The sequence below is a fragment of the Magnolia sinica genome, chromosome 3 (genome assembly GCF_029962835.1).
Source record: "Magnolia sinica isolate HGM2019 chromosome 3, MsV1, whole genome shotgun sequence".
Lineage (NCBI taxonomy): Eukaryota > Viridiplantae > Streptophyta > Magnoliopsida > Magnoliales > Magnoliaceae > Magnolia > Magnolia sinica.
This window is the reverse complement of record NC_080575.1, coordinates 124,385,444-124,391,443: the sequence shown is the minus strand read 5'-3', so window position 1 is coordinate 124,391,443 and position 6,000 is coordinate 124,385,444.

The following is a 6,000-nucleotide window of genomic DNA, read 5'->3' as shown; positions in this document are numbered from 1 at the left end:
ATTTGGTGCAAATGGCCCCAAGTGTTGGGTTTTTACTATACTAACCCTATGAGAAGGTTTTTCTAGCCTCTAGGGCCCACTATGGGCCATAGGAATTGACACCCACCGTTGGATAGTTGACCCTAGCGATGATCTACCCACAGACACAAACGGCCTGTCATTTGGATGCGTCGATCGACGAGTATGATTAAAAGTCTGTTCAACGGTCATCGATAGTCAATCGGGGCTGCGGCTATACCGATATGAATAGAGAAATATCCTTACTCCACATGTGAAGTTTGGTCGTAAACTTACGGTTCGAAACCATCATCTTTGCATAAGAGTGGACGACCCAGTTCACTTAAGTTACACCTTTTTCCTTTAGGGTATTTGCACTTCTCATGCACTTATCCTTTGGCCCAAGTTGAGCGGTTCTAGGCACCACCAAGGTCTAACTCCTGCGATGGACGTCAAGCCTAGTAAGACGGACATTATTCTATAGTTTTGTAACTAGTGGTCCACCAACGAGCAATCTAGAGCTTGTTCGGGAAATCGGGACATCTCTATAATGAATTAGGTATTAAGATTTCTTGTGGGCAATGATTAGGGTTTGGATTAACTATGTTCATAGTGTGGCCTATTTATAACTAGTGAAAGGAGATTTAGTCATGATTACTTTAAACCATCGGTTTTAGGCTAAAATAACAATCGGGTTTATTTGTCTATTAGTTAAGATCTGGGCCTTATCTGACTCGGCTTCGGTTAGATCTTTAATTTAATTATGATTGTCTTGATCAGTTAGCGATGAGTCAGTTAGATTTTGGGCCATATGTGAGTAAATCATGGGGTTAAAGTTGATGTTCCAGTTATCGGGCGGATTCGTTGGCTTCCTACGGTTAATTACTTGGACTTGTGCGGTTCTTTACTGGTATCACCCCTGTATAAACTAACATTGAGTGTTAATGGCTATTAAGTGATATTATAAGTTAATTAATAAAAAAATTTAAGAATTTTTGAAAATCCAAAACAGTGAAAATCCAGGATGTTACATGTCTTGTGGGTGTCTTTATGGTTATGACCTCGGTTGCGACCATGACACTTTTTAAAATATGGTGGAGGTGATCTCGAGATGATGATTGCGCTGAAAAGTGCAGTGCAGATCTTTGTTACATGGATGACAACCGATTCTGTGGAGGTGGCTTATAGACTTGATTAGGTGGTCCCTGATTTTACGGTTGGCGAAGAGGAAGGGGTCGTGCATAGACATACAACATGGTCTTCATATCCACAGTTGTAGCAGGATTTTAACAGTAGTGATGTAGAAGTGTGATCATGGTCAGTATAACCAAAGCAACCTAAAAATATTTTAGGTCCTAGCTACTCTATTTGCAAGTGATCCACTCTAAAGGCATCGGGTCAGACGTTTATGGTAGAGTGACATGACTCAAGTCATTTACAAGTACAATATATGATCGGTTGAAAATGTGTTTCACAAAAGATTTATTTGATTTCCAATGAAGGATTTGGTGGCTGGAGTTGGTATATGTGATGGTTTAACAAGGACGGTATTGAGATATATATTGAAGTTGAAGTGCAAATACTGTTCCATTTGATGCACTTGATAGTTTCAAACATTGGATTGGTCTAATTTTATTTTATTTAATTATATATATTTTTTAATTAATACATTGAAGATTTTGTAAGATTGCAAGAAAGATTAGATGATCTAAAAGACTTACACATGAAGATCAAGACAATAAGAGTTGTGATATGTACCAAGGCTGTTGTGCAAAACAAAAAAATAAAATAAAATAGATTATGAAGATATTGTTCCTGCTAATGTTTCTGGTATTTGTAAGTATCGGATTGATCTAAAAAAAGTTATAACGATGCATCTATTAGTCTATTATAGCTCTATAAAATTTTAACTTAATCTAAGGTTTACAAAAAATCCTAAAATTCGGAAAATTAGGTCTGCCCAGAAGCAGACGATTTATGACTAGTATACACCTAAATTAAAATCGCTATAGGAAAGACTTCAAATTATATTTTTATGTTATTTTTTCATAAAACTGCACTTGTTAATCTACGACTGAGATTTTGAATCGCCTTAAATGGAGTTATAATTAATTAGTTATGATTTTTATAATTCATGTGTTTTCTGCTTACTATTGTTGTCCAACTCATCGTAGTAGGCTAAAAATTCTTAAAAATTTCTTAGGGTCTAGTTTTGGGCTGTTAGTTAACTGTCAAGTCTAATTAATATCATATTTGATGTCATACAGATACGTAGGGTATCCTAAGTTCATATTTTATTTTTATTTTTATTTTTATCACAAAAATAAAAAAATCTTATATTCGGTTCTCTAATTCAATTTCTATCATATGCCCTCAAATTGATTATAGTATAGGCTTAATCTAATCATTAGTATAACATACATATAAGGTCCTCGTGAGAATCTAAAACCTAGGCTCTGATACAATTTGTCACGCCCCGAAATTCGATACGTGAGTTGGCCAGGCCTGAACCCGAATTTCAAGACTGTGAGTTGTACTTAAACAAAATATACATCGCAACCCACATTATTTTCATGCATTTTCAAGGCAATCAGAGCAACTAAAAAAAGGTCAAAATAAATATCATTAAATAACATCCACAAATCAATCATTGAATATTTAATTACATTGATATTAAAAATAATTAATAACAATATACATTGATCTTTAATTAACTTCTAAATAAATAATGAAAAAAGTCTTCAATCTTGCCCAACTGATTCTTCATATACAAACCCTACAAAATAATCTATACGGGTGTGAGCGCGACAGCTCGTAAGGTCACATCCTTCCTATAATTGAAAATTTTACTTTAACACCAATACAACTCAATGAAATAAATATGATTAATTACGAGTATTGAATCGTCATTTTACATGACAACAATAACAATTTATTTTATTTCATAATAACAAAATAAGACAATACAATCATATAAAATCTTTTTTGGTTCAATCCAGGACAGAGCACTCGTGTGTATTGATCCTTTTAGGGAATGACCCTCGACAGAGCACCCGTATGTGTTGATCGTTTTAGGGAATCACCCATGGCAGAGCACCCATGCCGATCCTTTCGAGAATGACCCTGGGCAGAGCAACCGTACCGTGCCGATCTTTTTCGGGAATGACCCTGGGCAGAGCACCCATAAAAATATAATGATCCTTTTAGGGCAGAGCACCCATAAACAAATAACATGGTGATCCTTTTGGGGCAAAGCACCCGTAAATTCAAATACATTATACATCATCTAATAGTAAGGAAATAATTACAATTTAAGCACATAACGATAATTAATTGAAGTTAGTTAATAACTCCAATAAATTACCTGTATAATATGCAATTAAGAATCAAATAAAATACTATGCAACTAATGACAATAATCAAATAAATTGAATATATATAACAAATAATCAATGCAATTTATATGTTAACGTAAAATTTTCAATAGGGAAGATCACCTACCTAATTTAGTGTAATAAAATTTGATGTATGATTGGTCTTAACGTGTTGACGATCCGACTCTGCTCCAGTTCGACTCAGTTGAACGCATTATACAATAAGTGAGTTAGCGTGACTCTTTACAGTTTTTATGTAAATTGATGAAGTCATCTGTCATGAAATTACAATTGTTGGTCATACATAAATTAAACTAACGTTTTTATTTTCTAGCCAATACCTAAGTACTCAACCTAATGACTCACTGAGTTAACTCAGTGAGTTGACTCAATGAATCAATATCATCAACCCTAACTAGAGTACTATTTTGAATCAGATGGGTTAGAGGATAGTCTACCTGTTAGGGATCGCATACAAGGTTTGGATTAAACTTGGAATTTGTTTGAATGTGAAGAGTCGACGGGTCGACTCGATGAGTCAATTCAGTGGTGATTCTCTCCTATCTTCTTCCTCGTTTCTTCTCTTCTTCTCCCTCTTTCCTTATTCTTCTATTCTTGCCTGTTGTTCTTTCCTTCCGAGTTACTTCCTCTAAATCACGTCCCACAACTGGTCATGAAAACCTGCAACTCAATGATTCAATGACTCTCGAGGTTTCTCACGTTTTTTTTCTCTCTCTCACCATTGATGCCCCTGACTTTTGACGCTGGAGAAAGCTCTTAAAGCATTTAGAGAGTTGGAGGTTGCAACTAAAGCAAGCAGTTTGAAGAAATAAAAGAAGAGGACTGCAAAATGGATCTCTGGGTGAATTTGATTAGTTATTTGAAACATGAGGCATTAAAAGATTTAGAACCATTGGATGGAGAGGTAGGAATGGCTAAGATCAGGTTATAAGGGTTTCACGCGAATCGTGGGAGAGAGTTTTCAACTGATGGGATTACTTCAAAGTCAAGTCCGAACATAATAGACGATATAGATTATGCTATGGGTCTCAGCATAAAGAATGGTTGATGGTCATAGCTTGGGTCGTGTGAGCGTTGGCCAAAGAAGAAGGGAGAGAGGAGTGGGAGATGGGGTTAGTTACAGTGAGAGGAGTGACGCGCAATGTCATGTTACTTTCTTCTTCTTCTTCTTTTTTTTCAAAAAACATGGTGGGACCCACTAAGATGGCGTGGAAAATTCACTCCGTCCATCCATCTTGTCGGGTCAAGTTAGGGCAAGGGCCCAAAAATGAGGCTGATCTAAGGTTCAAGTGGGCCACACCGTAAGAAACAATGGGGTTTTGGATGCCTACCGTTAAAAAAAAAGGGGGATGTTACAGCCTCACTCAAGGTGTTTTGGCCCTTACTATGGGCCCACTTAGATGTGTGTGTGTGTGTGTGTGTGTGTGTGTGTGTGTGTATTATATATATATATATATGGTAAAAGGTACTATGCGCTCGACCTCACGATAAGCTCCCGTGAGGTCAAGCTGTGTGGGCCCCATCGTGATGTGTGTCGACCATCAACACCGTGCATTTGATGGGTCCCCTCTAAATTATGGGATATCCCAAAAATCAGCCGTATACGGAACTTAGGTGGGCTATGCCATCTAAAATCATGTGAAGACACTGTTAAAACATATAAAAGCACTTGGTGGGGCCCACCTGAGTTTTGAATGCTGCTGAAACTTGGTCTGAACCCTCATCCAAGTGGGACACACATAATGGATGGGCTAGATTTGCAAACCACGTCTCGGTAGGCCCAAAAAATGATTATGAATGTTTTAATGGTGCACGGCCCCTCCCCACTTCTGTATGTGGTGTGGCACACACAAGTCACAAATTGACTTGATTTTTGAGACCCAGGCCCATGATGGAATGGTGCATCTGATTGATGGGGTAGATGTTCGAAACGCATCACGGTGGGGCCCACACAGCTCGACCTCATGGGACAGACTCGTGAGGTCGAGCGCCTAGTACCTTTTCCCTACACACACACACACACACACACACACACACACACATATATATATATATATATAAAAGAAAATAAAGTTAAAAAAATAATTATTTATTTGAGTCGAGGTATGACTAGGTCACTTGAAACCTATTCTGACTTTATGGAATTGCTAAGAAAATAAAGTTAAAAAAATAATTATTTGTTTGAGTCGAGGTATGACTGGGTCACTTGAAACCTATTCTGACTTTATGGAATTGTATCACAAGTGGAACATGAATTTTGGACAATTAACTTCCGGGATACAACGACTATAATCTGATTTCATTGCTTCACTCATTATACATTGGCTTGAACTAGTGCGCATAACTCAATTAAAGTGAGTTAACTCGACGATGAACTCAATTGGCAAAACAATACTAAATTAAAGGTGATTTTTTGAAGAAACAAGACAAAAATCATTAATCTAAATAATTAATTAAAAAATTGAGTAGGTTTATATATAGATCGTAACTAAGTACTTTATTGGATTTGAACTCAATTAATCTGAAATCCATGCGAAAACTACCACGTGTAAACCTGCTTGTAAAGTACAAAACAAAACTATCAGTACAAGTATACTCTCGATCCTCA